The sequence below is a fragment of the Sus scrofa genome, chromosome 13, assembly GCF_054392235.1.
Source record: "Sus scrofa isolate SSC_HxYL_T2T_F1_AM1 chromosome 13, Sscrofa_HxYL_maternal_Yorkshire_Landrace_v2.0, whole genome shotgun sequence".
In the NCBI taxonomy this organism is placed as follows: Eukaryota; Metazoa; Chordata; class Mammalia; order Artiodactyla; family Suidae; genus Sus; species Sus scrofa.
The window spans coordinates 174,426,888-174,451,323 of NC_139395.1; the positions used below are offsets into that span (position 1 = coordinate 174,426,888).

The 24,436-nt window shown below is 36.7% G+C and overlaps 1 long non-coding RNA gene across 2 annotated transcripts in view; it reads left to right on the forward strand.

Annotated features, from left to right (window-relative positions):
• Positions 1 to 24,436, forward strand: part of LOC110256225 (uncharacterized) — a 686,264-nt gene that overhangs the window by 324,759 nt on the left and 337,069 nt on the right. Inside the window, exon 7 of one of the 2 annotated variants that reach the window (XR_014824955.1) lies at positions 20,834 to 20,907. The exons of the other annotated variant lie outside the window; for it this stretch is intronic. This is a non-coding gene — a long non-coding RNA (uncharacterized LOC110256225). The remainder of the gene's footprint in view (positions 1 to 20,833; positions 20,908 to 24,436) is intronic. 2 annotated transcript variants of the gene reach the window in all.

Sequence of the window (24,436 nt, forward strand, 5' to 3'; positions counted from 1 at the left end):
GTTCCAATCCAAAGCCTGCAGCCTCAAGACCCAAGAAGAGATGATTTTTCACTTTGAATGTGAAGGCAAAAAACCCCCAATGTTCCAGCTCAAGTAGTCAGACAGGAAGAATACCCTCTTACTCAGACTTTCTGTTCAATTCCATTTTCAGCTGATTGAATTAGGCCCATCCATATTAGGGAAGTGAATAGGCTTTACTCAGTCTATTGAGTCAAATATTAATCTCATAGAAACAGCCTCACAGATTATTGAGAAATCAAGATGGCAGAGGAGTGAGACATGGTATTCACCTTCTCCCACAACACACACACAAGAAAAAACTACATGTAGAATAATTAACACAGAACATCTACTGAATGCTTGCATAAGACCTTAAACCTCCAAAAAGGGCAATAAACCCTCCATATAACTGGGTAGAACAAAAAAAAAAAAAAAAAAAAAAAAGAGAGAGAGAGAGAGAGAGAGAGAGGGAGGGAGAAAAGGAATCAGGACGGGACTAGCACTTCTGAGAGGGGGCTGTTAAAGAAGAAAGGAACCCACACCCTGGGAAGCCACCTAACCAACGAGGTGATCAGCTGAGATGGAGGGACCTCAAAGTCTCCAAGAAAAGCACAGCAACCAGACTGAGGAGGATAAAGCAGAGTGAGAGCCACACACCATCTGCACCACTGTCCTGGACACCACATCCTGAGATTCTTGGACTGGATGCAGAGACTCAGGCTCTGGAGGTCAATTCTGGGGAGAGGACTGGGGTTGGCTGTGTGGAGACAGCCTGAGGGGCTAGGGAGTGGTGTGCCACTGGCTGGGAAACTGAATGCCACAGGCCGGGAAGTGGAATGACACAGCAGAGGGAACCCAGGAGGAGGTCTGTACCTGTGGGAGAAGCAAGGTGCCATTGTTGAGGAGGGCAAGTGCAGGAGGGGCAGACTGCAATAGGAATCTCTTCCATATGCACGTGTGGACTCTCAGAGGGAGGGGCACCTCTGTCGTAGGCTATAGAGGCTGAAGCACCACTGCTCAGGCTACAGGAGATTGGGCGCCTTTTGTGTTGGCTACACATGGCTGGGGACCTCTTGTGTGGGATAAGGGCAATGAGGGGCTAAGTACCACATGATGCTTCTTGCATGATCCAGAGGCAGAAGAGACAAACCACAGAAGTCATCTCAGAAACCAGAGGGGGGCATGGCCCACCACCACTAGAAGTCTGTGAACAGATTCCACCTGTGATCTCAGTCACATCAGAGGTCAGCAAAGAAGAGGGCACTACAACCAAGCACCACCCATTGTTGCTCTCACTCCCCTGGGAACACACCCACCCTGCTGCTGCCACCGTCAAACATTCGAGGAACTGACTACACATGCCTGATCACTGTCACTTCCCAGGACCCTGAAACTAGGAGCAGACTGCAGCAGCAACTCCTGAGTGAGCTAAGCAGGACAGGGTGCTTCTTAGTGGTCTACAGGTGGCAGGGCAAAACACTGAAGTTATCTCTGATTCCAGAGGGGGCATGGCCCACCACCACTAGGGGTCCATGAATAGGCACCACTTATGATCCCAATCACCTCAGAGGGCACCACAGAGGAGAGCACCATACCCATTGTAGCTCTCACTCCCCTGGGAACTCACACATCCAGCCACTACCACTGCCAAATGCTCAAGGCAATGTCTAAATCTGCCTGAGGCTCATTACCACTTCCCAGGGCCTTGCAACTAGGAGTAGCCTAAACCACCTCCTAGTTTGTCCTTGCTACTATCAAGAGCCCAGCAGCTATGCACTGACTACTAGTCCTGCCCATAACCTCCTTCTCCCTGGAAACACACACAGCACCCTGTCAAAGGGATAAAAGCTTGCTCATACTGAGGAAAGAGACAGCAAATATCCAAACTCCCATGCCCAAAATAAATAGTAACCCCATACAAAATATAAAGGGGCACTCTTGCATAGACATAGCCTCCAAGACTACAGTAATTGGTTTCCCTAAACTCATAGAATAAGAAAAATGTAAGCAAAATTAAGAAACTCAGTTAAAAGAATAGGAGAATTCACCTGAAACAGCAATGAAACAGACCTCTTCAGTCTAATAGAAATTGAGTTCAAAAAGGAGATAGAGAAAATACTGAAGGAATTAAGAGTGAATATGAAGGGATTAAGAGTGGATATAAACAGTAATGTGGATTACTTTAGAAAGGAACTAGAAAGTATAAAAGGAGCCAAGAAAAATTAGAAAATTCATTTGCAGAGATGCAAACTGGAAAGGCAATAAAGAGCAAAATGAATAATGCAGAGGAACACATTAGTGACTCAGAAGACAGAATAATGGAAATCACCCAATCAGGACAGCAGAAAGGAAACCAAATGAAAAAAGATGAAATCAATATAAGAGATCTATGGGACAATATAAAGCATGCCAATCTATGCACAATAGGGGTTCCAGAAGGAAAAGAAAAAGAAAAGGGGATTGAAAATATACTTGAAGAAATTATGTCTGAAAACTTTCCAAATCTAAAGGAAACAGATTTCAAGATATGGGACAAACAGAGGTCCCCAAACAAGTTGAACCCAAACAGGCCCACATGAAGACATCTTATAATAAAAAATGGCAAAAGTTAAAGAGATGACTCTTAAGGTAGCAAGAGAAACAAAACTCAAAGAATTAATTGTAAGGGAACCTCCATTAGGCTATTAGCTGATTTCTCTACAGAAACACCAAAGGCCAGAAGAGAGTGGCAAGACGTATTGAAAGCTCTAAAAAGGAAAAAATTGCAGCCTAGAATATTCTACTCAGCAAGAATATCATTTAAAATAGAAGGAGAAATAAAGAATGTCTTCAACAAAAATTAAAAGAGTACAGCAATACTAAAACCATTCCAAAAGAAATACTGAAAGGGCTTCCCTAAACAAAAAAAGAAGTAAGAAGAAATAGGATGGAGGAAACCATGATTGGAAAACAATCACTTAAATAAGCCAGTATACAGATTTATAAGGCAACCCCCCCAAAAAAAAACAAACCAACAAAAAACTATTGTAAAAGTAGTAATAAACACAAGGAACAGCAAAAGGACAAACATGAAGATGTTAAAAAAGACTTCAAAATCATAAAATGTAGGGAAGGAAAGTAAGTAAATCCAGACCATTTTTAAAAATAATGTCCTTAAGCCTACATAACCATCAGGCTAAAGCAAGTAGATGTAGGAAGGGCTTGACATACTTGAAAAACAGGGCAACCACAAACCAAATCCAAACATTACATTCACAACAAATAAAAAGAAAAGGACACAAGCATAAAATAAAGGGAAATCATCCAACCAAAAAAGAAAGTAACAATGGAGAAACACAGAAGTAACTGGAAAACAAGGTTTAATGGCAATAAATACATATTTATCAATAATTACTTTAAGTGTCAATGGACTAAATGCTCCAATCAAAAGACATAGAGTGGCAGATTGGATAAAAAAGCAAGAGCCTACAATACAATCTCTACAAGAGACTCACCTTAGGGCAAGGAAACATATAAACTGAAAGTAAGGGGATGAAAAATGATATTTCATGGAAATAGAAAAGACAGAAAGCAGAAGTTGCAATACTCACATCAGACAACATAGACTTTAAAATGAAGGCTATGAAGAAAGGACACTATTGAATGGTAAAAGGATCCATTCAAGAAGATATTAATTTTCAATATACATGCCCCTAGTATAGGAGCACCCAGATACATAAAACAAATACTAACAGACATAAAAGGAGAAATTGATAGGAATACAATAATGTTAGGAGACTTTAACACCCCACTCACATCAATGGACAGATCCTCTAGACAAAAAAATCAATAAGGCAACAGAGATCCTAAATGACACAATAGAAACGTTAGACCTCCTTGATATTTTCAGGACATTACATCCAAAAAATAAGAATATACATTCTTTTCAAGTGCACATGGAAATTGTGCACTTGAAAATGATTGACCACATACTGGGGCACAAAACTACCTCAACAATTTGAAGAGTATAGAAAGTATTTCAAATATCTTCTCTGACCACAATGGTATGAAACTAGAGATCAACCACAGGGAAAAAAAAATGATTAAAAAAAAGTGACTACTTTGAGACTAAACAACATGCTACTAAAAAAAAATGTGCTAATGAGGAAATAAAAAAGGAAATTAAAAAATACCTTGAGACAGATTATAATGAAGACACAACCATTCAAAAATCTATGGGATGCCACAAAAGCACTGCTTAGAAGGAAGTTCATAGTGATATAGGCCTTCCTCATAAAAGAAGGAAAAGCTCAAATAAACAACTTAACCTACCACCTAAGTGAATTAGAAAAACAAACAAGACCTAAATTCAGTAGATGGATGGAAATTATAAAGATCAGAGAGGAAATCAATAAAATAGAGATTCAAAAAACATTAGAAAAAAAATCACTAAAACCAAGAGCAGGTTCTTTGAAAAGGTAAACCATATTTACAAACCTCTGGCAAGACTCTCTGAGAACAGGAGAGACAAAAACTAAATAAGCAAAATAAGAAATGAAAAAGAAGAAATCTCAACAGATACTGCAGAAATACAAAGAACCATAAGAGAATACTATGAACAATTATAGGCCAACAAATATGACATCCTAGAAGAAATGGACAACTTTCTAGAGATTTACAGGCCACCTTCTTGAATCAAGAAGTAGATAAATTGACCAGACCAATCACTAGAAACAAATTGTATATATAATAAAAATGCTCCCTACAAACAAAAATCCAAGACCAGATGGCTTCACAGGCAAATTCTACCAAACATATAAAGAAGAAATTAAACCCATCCTTCTTAAAATTTTCCAAAAGGTTGAAGAAGAAGGAGCACTCCCAAAGACATTCATTCTACGAAGCCACCAAACCAAAGATACTACTGAAAAATAAAATTATAGACCAATATCTTTGATGAATATAGACACAAACATTCTCAATAAAATTTTAGCCAACTGAATCCAACAACATATAAAAAAATCATACACCATGACCAAGTGAGATTCATCTCAGGATCACAAGGATGGTTCAGCATATACAAATCAATCACATCATACACCACATTAACAAAAGAAAAGTCAGAAACCATGTGATCATCTCAATAGAGTCTGAAAAAGTATTGAACAAAGTCCAACATCCGTTCATGATAAAAACTCTTACCAAAGTGGGTACAGATGGAACATATCTTAACATAATCAAAGCCATTTATGAGAAACCCATAGCAAATATAACACTCAATGGAGAAAAGCTGAAAGTCTTCCCAATAAAATCTGGAACAAGACAAGAATGCCCACTCTCACCACTGTTATTCAACATAGAATTGGAAGTCTCAGCCACAGCAATCAGACAAACAAAAGAAATAAAAAATATCCAAATTGGAAGAGATGAGGTAAAATTGTGACTGTATGCAAATGACATGATACTGTGTATAGAAAACCCTAAGGACTCAACCCAAAAGCGCTCAAACTGATCAACAAATTCAGCAAAGTAGCAGGATCCAAGATTAATATTCAGAAATCAGTTGCATTTCTGTATACTGACAATGAAATATTAGAAAATGAATATAAAAATACAATACCTTTTAAAATCACACCCCCCCCAAAATTAAATACCTACGAATAAATTTGACCAAGGAGTTGAAAGACATATTCTGAGAACTATAAAATATTAATCAAGGAAATTGAAAAGGATTCAAAGAAATGGAAAAATATTCCATTCTCTTTGGTTGGAAGACTTAATATTGTAAAAATGGCCACACTACCCAAAGCAATCTACAGATTCAATGCAATCCCTATCACATTACTCATGACATTTTTTTTTTTTTTTTTTTTTTTTTTTGTCTTTTGTTGTTGTTGTTGCTATCTCTTGGGCCGCTCCCGCGGCATATGGAAGTTCCCAGGCTAGGGGTTGAATCGGAGCTGTAGCCACCGGCCTACGCCAGAGCCACAGCAACGCGGGATCCGAGCCGCATCTGCAACCTACACCACAGCTCACGGCAACGCCGGATCATTAACCCACTGAGCAAGGGCAGGGACCGAACCCACGACCTCATGGTTCCTAGTCGGATTCGTTAACCACTGCGCCACGACGGGAACTCCACTCATGACATTTTTCACGGAACTAGAACAAACAATCCAAAAATTTATATGGAACCCCAAAGGACCCAGAATTGACAAAGCAATCCTGAGGAACAAAAACCAAGCAGGAACCAAAACTCTCCCAGACTTCACACAGTATTACAAAGCTACAGTAATCAAGACAATGCAGTACTGGTATCAATCAGAAATATGGACCAGTGGATTAGAATAGAGAACCCAGAAATAAATCCAGACACCTAAGGTCAATTAATCTTTGACAAAGGAGGCAAGAATATGAAATGGGAAAAAAGGCAGTCTTTTCAGCAAGTGGTGTGGGAAAATTGGACAGCTGCATGTAAATCAATGAAACGGGATTATGTCCTCACACCATGCACAAAAATAAACTCAAAATGGCTGAAAGACTTAACTATAAGACAAGACACCATCAAACTCATAGCAAAGAACATAAACAAAATATTCTGTACAAATGTTTCCTCAGGTCAGTCTTCCAAGACAACAGAAATAAAAACAAAAATAGACCAATTGGACCTAATCAAATTTACAAGCTTTTGAACATCAAAAGAAACCATAAAAAACAAACAAACAAAAAAACAAAACAAAAAGGTAACCCACAGAATGGGAGAAAATAGTTTCAAACAATGCAACTGACAAGGGCTTAATCTCTAAAATATATAAACAATTTATACAACTCAACAGTAAGAAAACCAATAACTCAATTGAAAAATGGGCAGAAGACCTGAATAGACATTTCTCCAAGGAAGATTATAGATGGCCAACAAACACATGAAAAAATGCTCAACATCACTGACTATTAGAGAAATGAAAGTCAAACCTACTATGAGGTACCACCACACATGCGTCAGAATGGCCATCATTAACAAATAACAAATGTTGGAGAGGGTGTTGATAAAAGGGAACCCTCATTCACTGTTAGCGGGAATGTAAATTGGTACAACCACTATGGAAAACAGTATGCAGGTACCTTAGAAAACTAAATATAGAACTACCATATGGCCCAGCTGCTCACACTCAGACTTGGGGCTGAAACCACAGCTGAACCCCAGGAGCTGTGAGACTAAGGAAGAAGAGATGAAGTCATTCCCTGTGGCTGCATAAACTGCAGATTTATATCTCTACTGCTCACTTTGTAAATTCAGCACCTGCTGAAAAATCTGAAGGGACAATGAGTTCTCTTGTAGCTGAGAGTAGTCTGGTCTTACAGCTTTGGCCTTTGTGGGTTTTACATGTAGGGACTGGGCCAGGCAGGAATGTGATTTACCTCCTTAGTTCCCACAGTGGATCCCTGTGCATGACAACTGCAGTCTTGGGACCTGACTTCAGGGGTTTTGTGTGAGTAGCCTTGGGAAAAAAATGCCTGAGAGATACCAGGGATGACTGTTGGCATTCCTATGGTTAACGTGAGGCTGAGGGACAGTGCCATCATCAGTGTGCTCTGTTAGCTCACACAGCAGGTACAAGGTAGTACAACAATGCCACAGAACAGAATAAAGAAAGAAGTGAACAAAGTTTAAGAGACATCTTGGACAATGTTAAATGCACCAACTTTCACATTATAGAGGTCCCAGAAGTAGAAGAGAGAGAGAGAGAAAATGGGCCTGATAAAATATTTCAAGAGATAATAGGTGAAAATTTCATTAACATGGGAAAAGAAATATTCACCCTGGTCTAGGAAGTTCAGAGTCCATATAGGCTTAAACCAAAGAGAGTTAAAGTGGGCATAGAGGGAATCTATTTCAACATAATAAAGGTCATATATGACAAACCCTCAGCTTACCTCATTCTCAACATTGAAAAACTGTAAAGCATTTCCTCCAAGATAAGGAACAAGCCTAGGATGTCCACTCTCACTGCTTTTATTCAGCGTGATTTTGGAAGTCCTAGCCACAGCAATCAGAGAAGATAAAGAAATAAAAGGAATGCAAATTGGAAAAGTAGAAGAAAAACTGTCACTCTTTACAGATGATATCATAATGTACATGGAAAACTCTTAAGACACTACTGGAAAACTACTGCAGCTCATCAAAGAATTTGGTAAGCTTGCAGGATATAAAATTAATACACAGAAATCTCTTGTATTTTTATACACTAACAATGAAAGATCAGAAAAAATATTAAGGAAACAATCTCACTTACCATCACATCCAAAATAATAAAATACCAAGGAATAAACCTATCTATGGAGGCAAAAGACCTATACTCACAGCAAATATAAGATGCTGATGAAAGAAAACAGAGATGACATAGATACCATGCTCTTGGATTAGAAGAATCAATATTGTCAAAATGAATATGCTACCCAAGTCAATCTACTCAATGAAATCTTGATCATAATACAAATGGCAGTTATCATAGAATGAGAAAAAAAATTTTTTAATTTGTGTGGAAACATAAAATACCCCAAAAAGCTGAAGCAATTCTGAGAAAGAAAAATAGAGGTGGAGAAATCAGGGAATCTACATATAAAAGTGAAATTAGAACATCTTAACACCATACAAAACCCCCCCTCAAAATGGATTAAAACCTAAATGTAAACCTGGATACTATAAACTCTTAGAGGAAAGCATAGATAGAACACTCTCTGATATAAATCGCAGCAATTATCTTTTTGGATCCACCTCCTAGAGTAATAAATATAAAAACAAAGCTCAGTTTGATGGCATCTTGTCTTAGTAGATAACTAACAAGGACCTCCTTTATAGCCATGGAACTCTGCTAAATATTCTGTAATAACCTAGAGGGTAAAGAATCTGAAAAATAGTGTGTGTGTGTGTGTGTGTGTGTGTGTGTAATAAATATAAATATATATATATATATATATATATATATATATAGCTATTTCACATTGCTCTGTGCCTGAAACTAACATAATATTTTGAATAAACCATACTCATAAAATTTTTAAAAATTAACCACACATGAACAAAAGATTAATTTTAACCTCTTAGATTCTAGAGAATAGAACTGTGAACAATGGGCAAAATTCATGGGAGGCCCATTTGATTTCATTATAGGAAGATGTTTATAACAGTTGCAATCCTAAGAAAAAGATTAGAATGTTTTGTAAGAGAATAGGCTTCTAGATCTTCCAGCCAAAGCTGATCTGTTATAAATGTTTAGAAGAAATTCCTGCTTTAAGTGAAGTTTAGATTACATGCTCCCCTGAGATGTTTCTACTCCAGAGAACTGAGATATGTTCAATATTTAGGAGGCCAGTCTTAATTCTACTTGATCTCAGCCAGTCCTGTGGTCTCCATATCACAGCCAAAGGAATCTCTTTAAAATGATTATCTGATTGTTGTAGGTGATTTGTTAAGAAATTTCTTCCAGGAGAAGTTGACTAGGGAATAGGGAGAAGAGGAGTCAAGTCAAAGTCCAATCTCAGCCTATCTCCAGGGCAGGCTAAAACAAAATTATATCCCAGTGCTAATCGTATAAGCTATGGGCTACTCTGATGCCCAGTATCTCCCAGGCACCCCAGCTCTCTGAATCTAGGGCAGAGCAGCTCCACTTACCCAAAAACAGTCCCTTGATGCAACATGCAAGAGTAAGCCTTTGGGAATACAATACAGAGTTGCTGAGGAATGGATGTAGAAGAAGAAAACATAATTAGATTCATAGGTAATCTAAACAGATAACTGACAATTTTTTTTTCTCCAAATAATCTGATAGTTGAAAACACTTGGGAGGTGGGGAAATGGATTCCATTCAGTTCTATGTTTTTCTGGAACAAAGCAATAAGAGTAAGTTTAACATCTTGCTGAATGTTTAACTGCTAGCATTGCCACTGGCTATCTTGAGGCAACAAGCAACCTTGTTGGCACCCTTGTGCTTGGTGAGAAAACCAAGAGATGATGAATAGCCAGTCCCCAAAATCAAACACGGTGCACAGCAGCGGCTGGCACAAGATGAAGTGCTTGCTAAGGAAATAAAATGGCAGGTTGAAGCTCCCAGATCATTGATCAAATTTGTTTGTAGCCAACAATCAGTATTTGGCTTTTGGCTGCTAGAAACTCACTACCCTTTCTGGTTCAAAAAGAAGCCAAGGACCCTTCATCTGTTTATACAGACCATGTGTAACTACAAACAGAGCTGTACAAAGTCATTCCTTTGGAACCCAGGCATTCATGCATTTCCCCCGTCTATAAGCCATGAAATGAATGTGTTCACTGTTTTTTTTTTTTTTTTATTGCCTTGTGGGATCTTGCTTCAGATTTACTAGTGGTATGACTTAACCTACATTTCCAACCTGCAGGTGGAAGAAAGTTTAAAACCAGTAGTTCCTGTTATTGTTAATAGAAACTGGGACTTTTCTTGCCCCAGTCATGAATGTAGAACTACCTCTCCATAGACTCATCAATTTTACTTTACAGACTTAACTGAACAGTTGATTAAGTCATAGAGTGAGTAGTCACACATTTTAAGGTATGCCTTAGTAGATGAGAAAACTCAGCATTCACAGTTCTTAAAGAGAAAAAGGCTACTCTCAGTAAAGGAGAATTATGCCTCTATTGTTAACTCCTATGAAAGTCTCTAGATAAAAACTATTTATTCAGAAGAGTTTGAATCCACCTATTAGTATGATATATATTACATCATTTTTACAATGCCATAATGGCCCTTCTAGATGATTGATCAATTCTTCTGTGCCAAATCTGCACATCTACATACTTCTTGTATTGCAGTTATTATACTGTTTTATTATTACCATTATTCATTGAACTGTCTTTCTTTTTTCTTTTTTTTGTTTTTAGACCCTTGAAGGCAATGACTTTTGTCTTCTAGCTTACTTAGCTGTAACTGCTAGCATAGCACACACATAATAAACGATCAGTAACCATGTACTAGATGAGTGAATTAATGAATGAGAAAAACAAGGCAAAAGGCTGAAATTAATCAGCAAACTCTTTTACTGCCTGAGAGAGACAGAATTCTAAGACGACCCCCGTTTAATCTCTTTCTCTTGAGTGTGGATGGGACCTATGAATATGGTGAGGTATAAGTCCTGTGATTATGTTGTGTTATATAACAAAAGATATTTCTGAAGACTAATTAAGATTAGTAATTTTAATTACAGATGTAAATACTGCAGATCTTGATTTTAATTACTGAAAATTTTACGGATGTAAAGTTACTGAGCATCCGACTCTGATTTAATCAAAACAGAGGCTATATTAATCCTATAAATGTAAATGGAGAGGTCAAAAACAGAAGTCAGAAAATTATGTGTAAGCAAAAATGAATACAAAAGTGACATAAACCCATTAAACCCCTTGTATTCATTTTTGGTTATACACTGTTTATTCTATCTTTTGTACATGTCTTAAGATATGATCTCATCCAAGAGATCTGTGCTTCAGAAGCAGCAGAGACATTCTTTTGCTGGCCTTGAATGAGCAACTGCCCTGCATAGAGAGGACCATAAATCAGGGCATTGTGAACATCCTCCAGAAGCTGAAATTGGCCTTCCTTGACAACAATCAAGAACATGAGGACTTTAGTTTTACAATATCAAGAATCTGAATTCTGCTTGAGAGCTGGCAATGCACATGTTTTGTACTGGTCATAAAACATTTGGAAGTGGAGTTAGCACTGAGTTAGTACTGAAGACAGTGGAGTTAGGAATGCTCCTGTCTGGGTGCTTTTTCATCTGTGAAAACACTCCAGCATAACAGTTTCTCTGTATTCTTTTTGCATACCAGGGCAACATACTGTTGACTCATATTGCGTTTGTAGTCAAGAAAATCCTCTACATTTTGTTCATAGAAATTGTCATTAAGCCAACTGTCTCTAATCCTGTGAGATGATCTTGGAGCCCAATAATATCTTGTTGGGTTTATCCCAGTATTTCAACCTGTCATAATATTTTAAAAACTTGATTTAGTCATCCGTCATATTAACTGTCTTCCCAACTTTGTGTTGGCTGTAGATGAAGCAGGCCCTCTTGACTTTATTGAAATTATTAGTAAAAGTGGTGATTGAACACAAAAGGAACCTAAATATAAAACCTTGCAACATGCCACCAGAACACTGTTTTTTCCAAATTATGTTCAACCAGATTCTAGTTCTATGAGATGATAAGAGAGAAAGAGGAAAAAATTTTCATGATCAGATAAATTCGAGAAACAACGTATACGATATGCCCATTCTTGGGATGTCCTAGTGCATATTACAGACTGTAAAGTGCAATAATGAAAAGTCCTGTTTAACTTTAATTAACGCAACATTTCCCAAGCTTATTTGTGTGAGGAAACCTGGTTGGTAGTTGTTGTTTTGGTTGGTCGTTTGAACATCCTGTCATATTCCTGGATGGTTCATGGAAAATTCTTTAAAATACACTCTTACAACGCCAGTAACATGCTTTATAATTTTGCTATGGAGGACACAAATTATTAGGTATGTAATTTCAAAAATTTATTTTACCCTATGTGAGCTTTAGGATGAGGCTTTTTCTCCTCTGTTCTAGTCAAGATGATTCTTTAAAGATTGTATGATCGCAAATTGTTTTAATACCTCAGGCTACCTAGATTGCCCTATTAATGTATTAGTCTATCTTGTGCTTCGTATTTATTATTCATGTTTCTTATTTTTACAGCTTGAAAATAATTAATCTTGGTATAAAAGTTGGAAGCAAAACAATAACCAACAGATTAATCTTTTACTAACATTACTCTGTCTCACTCACATGGATTTGACTCTCTGTATCCTTCTCAATCTGGGAAGAGCAAATTGTAATTTTGTAAAAAGTCATTTAAGCTCTATATTCTATTTTTTATATCCCACAGCCAAATTTGGACTTCAACGCACAGTTTTAATGGGTTTATGGCTCACTTGTATTCATTTTTGATTATACACTGTTTATTCTATCTTTTGTACATGTCTTCTTAAGATATTATCTCATCCCAGACAGTACCTAAACCATTTTTTGTTTAAAAAATATAATCAATGACTGTATTATCACAATGTCATTATTATTCTTCCATCTCTCTGAAGCAATCTTCCTTTAAGATCCTTTGGCCATGGGGTCATACCTAATTTGTCTTATACTTTTTGAGATGTGCTTTCTTGAAGTCCTGGGTAGATGTCTGGCTGCCTCCCAGCATTCCTTTCCACAGTGTTATTATTAATTCCAAGAACATTGTTCACATTCTCCAAAGTTATTATCACTCCCATTGACTCAGTCAGCCTGTCCTTATGGCGAAGAATTAAGTTCAAAATAGTATTCCTCTTGTTTATTTCTGGATTGATTGAGAGCTGAAATTATTGTAAAAGCGATATCAAGTAAGACAGATTTCCTTATTAAATATATAATTGCCTACTACGTGCTATACAAAGTTCTTGCTGGAGGGAATATGGCAGAGAACAGGACAGAGGGGGGAGGCATGAGACCTAGCAAACAAAAATTTATCAAAATAAGTTCACCTAATCATTGGTTATATAAATAAAATATCATAGCACAATACAAAGTTATGGGTCAGGAGTGTACCAGTTTAAGTTAGATGTACATGAAAAGCCTCACTGACTGCCGAAAGGAGTCCAGACATAAAATATTTCTGATAGAATATTCCCCACAGAAATAGCAAATGCACTATTCCTAAAGTATGGATATTGTAGGAAGAGGAAGAAGGCCAAAGGACTGAGCATCAGGAATAAGGCATGGAGTGGTATGAAACAAGGTGCAAGAAGTCAGCAGGAGATGGAGAGGCAAGTAAAAGTCAAATCACATCCTCTTGAGGACAAGGTAAATCATATAAGAAAGACCATGTGAAGTTTCGACCATGGTGGCAACATGATCTAGTTTACATTTAAATAATAACTGAGTCCAGGAAGAGGAGCAGATTTGGGTATGACTGAGTACGATGGAAGTAAAGAGCCCACAGGGGAACAAATGGAGACTTCAAGAACAGGAAACCGAGGTTCCCTTCATAGCTGTAACTCAACCGTCATTTTGAGATCTTAAATATAAATATGATAAATGTCCCCCCCCGAGTGACTGAATAATGTTCCCCAAACTAGATTAATTTTTTTCACAGCTCTCATATTTTTTCTCCTTAATATTCTTTTCTTCATGTCTCTCTCATCTGAGTCAAGACTTTGCACATGCTATCCTGACCTCTGTTACTATCCCATTATTCTTCTCTCAGAATTATTATTTTTTCCTTGAACAAGACTAATAGTCTGAATGCTCCATTTGTGTTAAGAAAATTTTATAAATGATACCCTTGGAGTTATGCCATTCAGAGGCCCTGAACATTGGCTAAAACATACTTCAACCATGAGTCATGTACTATGTCCTACTCATATTTTATACTTTGAAGGATTTCTCTTGAGTTTCTCAAAATTATGAAGATGTTTCCATTTTAATAATTGTGTTTTGGATATGAAGAAGGAAAGAAGCTAACTGTTATTTAGAGAAGTCTTGGGAAGAAATAACTTATCTGGGTTCCTTATTCAAACTAGCTAACCAATTTGGTATGGCAAAATACTTCAAATGAATCATACAACTTCAATAAAGGAAACTCTGGTCACTAGGCAATAAACACTTGTTTCAAGTCAGATACTGCTTTGAACTAGCCAAAGCTAATCAGATTTTCTATGAACACATTACTTAAGCACAAGATTTCCAGGCTCATGCTCTCTTGAAGCATTGACTCACTGTCCATAGGATAATACTGAACCTGAACAAGAGCCACAGACTGCTTATGCATATTTGACTCCAGAAGACAGCTCAAGCAAAATTGGGGTTAAATTCATTTGCTTTTTTCTCCTATGTCTGGCTCCAGGATCATAGTATCAGTGAGTCTTGCCTGCTAAACATTTGCATTAATTTCTCACCAGAAATTACTGTTTTTATTGCTAGGTGAGTATAACAGTAATCCTCCAAACTGCCTGGGATGGTATTACTGAATGGAATTTCACTGCTGTAATGGGAAAGAGAAGAAAGTGTTTTCTGCTTTTGCCAATAACATGTCTGTAAAATAAGCAATCCTAAGACATCCCCACGGTGTATCAATAAAAGAATTAATAGCATTACACCACAACATACATCTTTTTATGTACAAAACAGAGAGATTATGAACTCTTAGGATACAAGCCAAAAGTTTTCTCTGAGTCACATCATTCCACTAACATTATAACTCAAGAAATAAGAATGTTGATTTACTGTGAAATTTTCTGGATGTTTGATCCTGATTCAACTATAATACAAAAATAGCAGCATTGAGACTTGGGTTCCACTTCAAGTTCTGTCACCAGAAACTGTGAGGACTTGCACAGGTAACATTATCTCTTTAGGCTTCACTTTTCTCATTTAGAAGGAAATCTTGCCATTTGTGACAGCATGGGCCTTGATATCATTATGCTAAGTGAAATGTCAGGAAAAGACAAATGTGGTGTAATCTCACTTATATGTGGTTACAAGGAGATGGGGGAAACGAGATGTGGTCAGAGGGTATAATCTTTCAGTTATAAGATGAACAAGTTCTGGAGATCTGATGTACAGCAGGGTGACTGTGTAATTAACAATACTATATTGTATACTTGAAAGTTGCAAAGAGAGTAGATCTTAAGTGTTCTTATCTACACACACCCAGAATGATAACCACGTGAGATGATGAATTGTTAACTACCTTATTGTGATAGTCCTTTCACAAATCTTATTGTAAACCTTAAACTTATACATTATCTGTCAATCATATTTCAATAAAGCTGAACAATATTAAAAGTAAATAAGAGGTGTTCCATCAGAAAATAAACTCATTCAATCCACTCCCTCTGGGGAGTTTATGGTTTTTGGATGCATACTGTTACATTTGGGCTGGATAGTAATGGGGCCCTACTGTTCAGCGCAGGGAACTCTGTGTGGTGGGGTCACTTTTTTATACAACAGAAACTGAAGAAACATTATAAATTAAGTATCCTTTAATAAAAGAAAGAAAGAAAATAAGCCCCAATATCATTTCCATTCTAAAGTTACATTTTTGTTTATCAAGATTTTTCACTAAGACAAAATATAATACATTGTTTTGCATATATTTTCTCCTTTTTGCCTGGTACAATGGAGATTCAACAGTGTGAAATGAAAACCTTGGATTGCACCAAGCTTATTTCTTTAAAATTAGAATTTTGTCCCTTTTTCCATGGTTAGCTGTATTTCCTTGTTTGACCAAAAAGTACACTTCTCCTCCAGAATTCTAGCATGTCATACATCAAACGATTTGGGAGGTGTGTGGGGGAGAGAGTGGGAGATCAGGAACATCTGGAAGAGGGAGCGAAGAACAGATAATTACTCGCAGCTCATACAGGAAAAGTTAGATTTAGATATGCCTCTGTGTCCAAACTTCAGGTATTGTGAACAACTCTAAACTAGAAAAAGAAAGAATGTTACTTTTGAGTCTAGACTTAAGGAATGAAGTAAATGTTAACACTTGGGGCTGTGGATTTTCCATCATGCAAGTCATCACATGTTTAGAAGGAAATCATCTGAGAATGGACCAATGAAGTTTATCAGTGAGAAGAAAAGAGCAAATGAGTGGTAGATAAAAGCTGTGTTCACACCTGAGTTTGGGGATTTAATCAGTCTATTTGCAGTATCCAATAGTAATCCACCAGTCATCTTTGCATTGTATTTGTCTAATCATATACATTTTAAGTGTGCATAGCTGTCATAAAATTCATATTATATGTAGAAAAATCATGATTTCCTCTCACTTAGCTGGAAAGCAATGCCTTATTTAAAAGATGAAATGTGGATAAAATACTTTGTGAGTGATATGGACGGTTGGAAAACAGATTATTTGGGTGTGAAATTAGAAGTTCTGTCCATAAAATGGCACATAAAATAGTTTTTCACATATTTAAATTAATTTTATTCTTCAGTAAGACAAATAAAAGCCAGGCTGATGCTTCAAGGATTATGTGGGTGATTTTCTATACTATCAAAATATATACTTTACGGTTTTATATGTAAATGTGTGTGTGTGTGTATACACATATATATCTGAAAGTTAGGCAAAATCATTGAGATATTAGGTATTGAGATATTGAGATACAATTGATCTCATTATTCATGATAGCCACATATTCTATACCCACAAACCCTGAATTTGTGATTGCTGAACCACTGTTCCTAGAAGAAATATCAGATGAGTTTCCTGTGATCCTCTGGTCACAGTTTTGCTAACTGATCAATCCATAAACTTATCTAACATGTATTTCTGTTAAAAGACATCTTATTTAACATGTATTGTCATTTCATTAACGTTGAGTTCATGCCAACAGCACTAGGATTCATGCCTGAGCAGAGCTTATCTAACACACCTATTTTCTCTACAGTGCACATCACAGCCTTCTTGCCCTTGGGGACGCTAAGGAACACTTCAACTTGATGCTCAAGGGTCATTTCTAAACAGCAAAATCACCAACCAAAAGCACAAAATAATGAAAAATGTGACAATAAATAGACCATGAAAGGGGTAACTCCTTTACAGTAGGAAAATTGAAACAAGAAGGAAGCAATGCTTTATTCAGTCTCGCCTGGGAATGTGTATGCTGAGTGACTCAAATTTTTAATCAGTATGTGTGCCCATTAATGGCAAAGTGATTTGAGTGTTGGCTTAAGGTTGACAAACAAATTTTAGTGAGCAGGCAAGTTTGCAAATGAAGAATCCATGAATAACAATGTTAGGCTGTGTAGGTAGGCATACACACACACACACACACACACACACACACACACACACACACACACACACAAATTTGAATATAAGAAGCATAGAGGACACAGACCCCAACTGGTGGTATTCACTCCTTCAACCTTAGTCAAGCAATACTGATGCCCTTTTGAATGTATGCCTATTCCATTATCTATTGATGCCTAACAAATCATCCAAAACCTAATAGCTCAAATAACATTAATAGATTATTTTGCAAACAAATGTAGAATTTTGTGGGGTTTGTTGGGGACAACTCATCTTCACTCCACAAAGCATCTGTTGAGCCTGAAAACTCCACCATTAAAATGACTCACTCTTATGACTGGAAAGTCGTTCTTACTTTCAGCTTGGAACCCCATAAGAGTGTAAGCCAGAGCCTTTGGTTTATCTCCCTTTGGGTTCCTGTGAACGGATTGGGCTTCCTCACTGCATGGTGGCTGGGTGCCAAGAATGAGTGTTCTAAGAAACAAAAACTGGAAGTTACCATTTTTTTTTCTGTGGCCTGGGCCTAGAAAATTGTACTGTGTGACTTTTGACATATTTTATTTTTTAAGTAGTCACAGAGACCCTTTGATGAGAGAATGTCAAAAGAATTTGGGGACCATGTTTTAAAGCTACCATAATTTCATTGATAACACCATTTAGCCTAAGCAACAAGCCATACTACTTCACTGACTATGATAATATTTATTCCTGATGACCATCTCTGAGTATTACCTTTCCCTTAAATATTTTCCTAGGTCTGCTTGTTATAATTTACATAACATACACCCAAATATCAGGAAGACTGGAAGTGAGCCTTAAAGCAAACCACATCATCTCTCAAAAGTTGTAGCTCCACCTTGGCTAGAGACAGGAACATTGGATTCTAATTCAAGGCAGATATGCTACTTTTTCTATAGGAATGTTGAAAGGGAAGTACCCATATTCTACAATCTCACTTCAGGGTGTGCATTTAATAAAGGTTTTTGACATGTTAAATTTCCAGATGTTACATAATCAAAACCTATCCATTTAAAAAATTTAATCTTTGCTATAAAGTTCCAGTTTACTCTAGAGGTTGATAGAGACTCCAGTTAGGAGAGACCTTGAAGTTTGAGAAAAGTTAACTCAGAATAAGCAAATCAATAATATAGGTTACTAGTGAAGAAATAAATTATAGAAGGAAAGAGAATCAGGGAAACATCAAGAGCCTCTGAGAATTTAGAATATACTAGAAAGAGAAGAAGAAAAGAAAAACACAGAACTTTCTCTAAACCATGTCTGTTTTAAATATATTATGTAATCATTGATATCTCATTATGTATTACTACATTTTTATGGCAGAGTCCACTAAAGCGAAGTTAAATAATTTACTGAAGACTGTGTAGATTAAATTGGTGAGTGTTAGAATCTCATGAGAATGTGCAGATAAGAAAGAGCTTGGTCTTTGGAAGGAAAATTTTTCTTCAGTTTTATTTAGTAAGGAAATAGTACACACAGGTATCAAATAGGAGAGATCTATTTTGGAATAGCTTGTTGATTTTTCCTTTTATCATGGCAAACTCCTGATGAGAGGAATGTTTTGTTGGCTTAATTAGAAAACATGAAAGTCAATTTGACATAAAAAAGGATTCTTAAATAAGCTAGAGCTTCATCATAAATATGGACACGATAGAGTGTCATTTATTATACTATTCTTTCCATTCCTCACATGTAAAACTTTCTGTATGCATGGTAAATGCTTCCTCAAGACATTCTGTGACCAATGAGAGGAAAAGAGAGTGAGATGCAAAGTAGAAATCATTCTCGTTACTCTCTTGTTAGATGAGCAAGGGGTCAAGTTTCTGATGTCTATCACAGTAATTTCGATGAAAGTGTTCAAAATTTACAAAGGCAAATTGGTGGGAGAAGGAAAACTTTAAGGAGAGTTCTGGAGATACAGTAATAGGCTGAGAAAGACTGGAATTTAAAGAGAGGAGGAATCCTTTAAGGCAAGCTTGAGGGGAAACATGAAGACTTACACTTGGGTTCAAGCCCTACCAGACTGTTACCTAACTCTACCTACTTCAGTTGATTCACTGACTCTCAGTTTCTTCTGCTGTAAATGTTGACATTTTTGTATACCTCACAGGACTTAAGGGGAGGATTAAGTGACATAATATTTGTAAAGCACCTGGCGCATAAGCCCTGATCTGATTTTATCTTATTTTGAAAGCACATCTAAGCTGATTGGCAGTTATTTTTGAATAACAAATATCCTGCTTCTGAGGCTTCCCCTCCATGGCTAGACGAGTTTCAATGAGAAACATTGATCTTCCTCTGAAATTTACAACTTCCATGTGTTCTAGTCATTATTGAGTGTGTGTGCATTGAATATACCATTTATACTTTTTTTCTTGAGGTTTTCTTTAGGCTAGTTGGAATGCCACAGAATTAAAAAACAGATGTTGTATACTTGAAAAATGTAGCAACAGTCTCATTCTTCTCTTATGTCTTATGTCGACTATCTTCACTTTTATTTACATAAGGAAATGCGTTAGCAAGTTTTAAAAGGGAATGTTTTGGAATTAGATTTTGCACAATGAATCTTTGCTTACATGGACAGCTGTGATGTAAAATGTCCTGGCTTTGTGTCAGAAAAAACATTATTCTTTAAAGGTTGTCATTTGGAATGCAACTTAATTTTTTTTTTTCCCCCAGCAGCTACAGAGTTATATACAGATTCTGAACAGAGAAATATAAAATAGATGTGTGATACTCATCTTTTTCACACATTTATAATTATTTAATAGTTAAATCTAGAAGTAAAGTGTTGTCTGTTTCTTGATTTGTTTCATGTTTTTTCCCTTTTGAACATAATTTCTGTCTCTGACTCATAGTCTGTTTATTATTTTTATTCTAAATTTCCTTCTACAAAGCTCTCATTTTTAAATTATGAAAGCTGGTGTTCAATATTTTCCTTAAATGAAGAATTCTTACCTTTAATCATTTGTTTAACAGGTAATTACTGAGGGCCAATTATGAGGGCCTGCCACCTGGGCATCAAGTTCTTTGAATACAATGATGAGCTCAAGGTATTGGTCATTCTCTTTTCATTTTTGTAACAGTAATTTTGAAGAGCAGACCTTTTTACTTTTGATGATGTTCAGTGTGTCATTTTTTTCTTAATGCTCCATATTTTCTGTGTACTAAGAAAAGAAATTGCCTAAGTTCACAAACATTTTCTTATTCAAGTTCTTAAAATTTTGACAACTTTACCTATTTTATTTAGATCCATTTTATGTAAATTCTTGTTTTTGTTGTGATTAGTGTAAAGATTTTTTTTAATGTAGATATCCCACTGATCCAGAACCATTTCTTTTTAATTTTTAATTTTAATTTTAATTTTTTGCTTTTAGGGCTGCACTCATGTCATATGGAGGTTCCCAGGCTAGGGGTCAAATCGGAGCTGTCGAATCGGAGCTGTAGTTGCCAGCCTACACCACAGCCACAGCAACGTCAGATCAGAGCTGAGTTTGTGACCTACGCCACAGCTCACAACAATGCTGGATCATTAACCCAGTGAGCAAGGCTAGGGATCTGATCTGTGTCCTCGTGGATGCTATTCAGATTTGTTTCCGCCAAGCCAGGACAAAGACTCCCCATTTCTGTTTAAGAGAGTGTCCTTTCACCATTGAGTTACATTGGAATCTTTGTCAAAAAATAAATGAATGGGAATTCCTATCTTGGCGCAGTGGAAAGGAATCCGACTAGGAACCATGAGGTTTCAGGTTTGATTCCTGGACTCACTCAGTGGGTTAAGGATCCGGCATTGCCATGAGCTGTGGCATAGGTCACAGATGCGGCTCGGATCTGGCTTTGCTGTGGCTGTGGTGTAGGCCAGCAGCTACGGCTTGGATTAGACTCCTAGCCTGGGAACCTCCATATGCCATGGGTGAGGTCCTAAAATGACAAAAGACAAAAAAAATATATAAATAAATAAAAATAAATGAATGTATGCACGCGTCAATTTCTGGACTCTGTATTCTATTCCATTGATCTTATTATGCCAGCACCACTTGTTTTAATTGGGAAAATTAAAACAGATCATTGAAGCCAGATAATTTTTTCAAAATTATTTTGGCCCTTGTAAGTCCTTTGCATTTAGGCATATTTTTGAGAATTTGCTTCTCTGTTTCTAAAAAACATGCTTTTGGCTGGGATTGCATTTTAATCTATAAATTAATTGGGAAAGCGAAATATTAAACAATTCAAATATTCAGATGCATGGTCACAGAATACCTCCCCATTTGTTTAGATATCCTTTAACTTCTCAGTAATATTTTCCAAGTTTTGTTCTATAGGTTTTACACTAGTTTGACAATGATATGCCTAGGTTGTTTTCCTTTGTATTTATCATAATCGAGTGTCTATGAGCTTGATGCATTTGTGGTCTGTTGTTTTTGTTACTTTCGGAATATTCTGAGCCATTATATATTCAAATATTTTTTCTTCTCTGTCCTTGCTGTCTCTTTTTCTGAGATTGTGTTAGAAAATTTCATATTTGCCCTACTGCTTTTTTATATTTTACTCTGCTTTGTCACGCTTTCATTTTTGCCATTCACTTTAGGTAATTTCTATATATCTGTCTTCAAATTCATTGATCTAATGTATTGTCTACTGATTAATTCATCAAAAATTATTTACAGTTTGCATTGTGCTTTTCATTTCTACTATTTCCATTCATCCTTTTTGTTAATTTTTATCTCTCTTCTGGTATTCTCCACCTGTTTAGACATATTATCCACCTTTTCCACAATATCCTTTAACATACTAAATAATTATTTTTTATTTTCATTATAGTTGATTTATAATTTTCTGCCAATTTTCACTATATAGCAAAGTAACCCAGTTATACTTTTATATACATTCTTTCTTTTTTCACATTATCCTCCATCATGTTCTATCATAAGTGGTTAGATATAGTTCTGTGTTATACAGCAGGATCTCCTGGCTTATCCATTTCAAATGCAATAGTTTGCATCTACTAACCCCAAACTACTAGTCCATCCCCTCCTCTCCCCCTCCCCTTGGCAACCACAAGACTATTCTCCAAGTCCGTGAGTTTGTTTCTTTTCTGTAGATAGGTTCGTTGGTGCCATATATTAGATTCCAGATATTAATGATATCATATGGTATGTGTCTTTCTCTGACTTACTTCACTTAGCATGAGTGTCTCTAGTTCCATCTATGTTTCTGCAAAGGGCATTATTTTGTTCGTTTTAATGGCTGAGTAGTATTCCACTGTATATGTGTCCCATGTCTTCTTAATCCATTCATCTGTCAATGAACATTTAGGTTGTTTCCATGTCTTGGCTATTGAGAATAGTGCTGCCATGAACATAGGAGTGAATGTATCTTTTTGAATGAAAATTTTGTCTGGCTATATGCCCAGGAGTAGGATTGCTGGATCATATGGTATTTCCATATTTAGTTTTCTGTGGTGCCACCATACTGTTTTCCATTGTGGTTTTATAAAGAAATTTTTTAAAAGTCCTTGTCTACAAGTTCCAACATCCAAACCATCTCTGTGTCTGCTTCTGCTCACCATTTTTTTTGCTTAAAAACAGAACTAATTTTCATGCTGTTTATGTATCTCATGATTTTCTTTTTTGTCTTTTTTTTTTTAGGGATGCACCTGTGGCTTATGGAAGTTCCTAAGCTAGGGGGTCAAATCAGAGCTGTAGCTGCTGTCCTACACCACAGTCACAGCAATGCCAGATCCAAGCTGTGACCTATACCACAGCTCATGGAGATGCCAGATCCTTAACCGACTGAGTAAGGCCAGAGATCAAACCTGTGTCCTTATGGATACTAGTTGGGTTCATTACCACTGAGCCACAATAGGAACTCCCTGTACGTCATGATTTTTAATTGAATACTGAGCATTGTTAAAATAAAGAAAAAAAATTAGAAGTAGAAGTAGAGATAAATAGTATTTACACCAGGAAGTAGGAAAATATACTCTCTTTCAGGCCATAGGTTTGGGATTGAATAATGCTAAAACGTAATTCAGTTAGGTCTGGGTTTTATAATTGTTATAGTCACCTTTAGTGCACCACAGCTTTCAAATTCCTCTCGTAGTCAACCTCTCTCTTGTGTTCAGTATGGAGCTGGAGTACTGAAGGATCTTTCCCAGGGTTCCTCTTCCAACCTCAGCTTTCAGTAAGCCTTACAGTCTGTGCAATAGAGGGTCACTCTCCATGCTTTTATTGCTTCTGACTTGGTGCTAAGTTCATGGTGTGTTTTCCTGATTTTCCTGCTCTAGTTTTAGTCTTAGGCAGGAGCCTTATGCCTGGGCTCCAAAGGTTATATTCATCAGTCTTTCTATTTATTTCTCACTGTCACATAGCCTCTGCCTCTTGCTCTTTGTAGGAGCTAGAGCACAGGCAATATTATCTATCCTCAGATTGGCATTCAAACCATGCCTTTTTTTCATGAGGGATCTTGGATGCAAATGGATTTCCTGCTTTTTCCTGGATAGCAGACCTGTGTTTTATATCAGTGAAGGATTCTGGGCAGAACTGGATATCTTCTCCTCTACCAAAAGAGGATCTGTTTTGT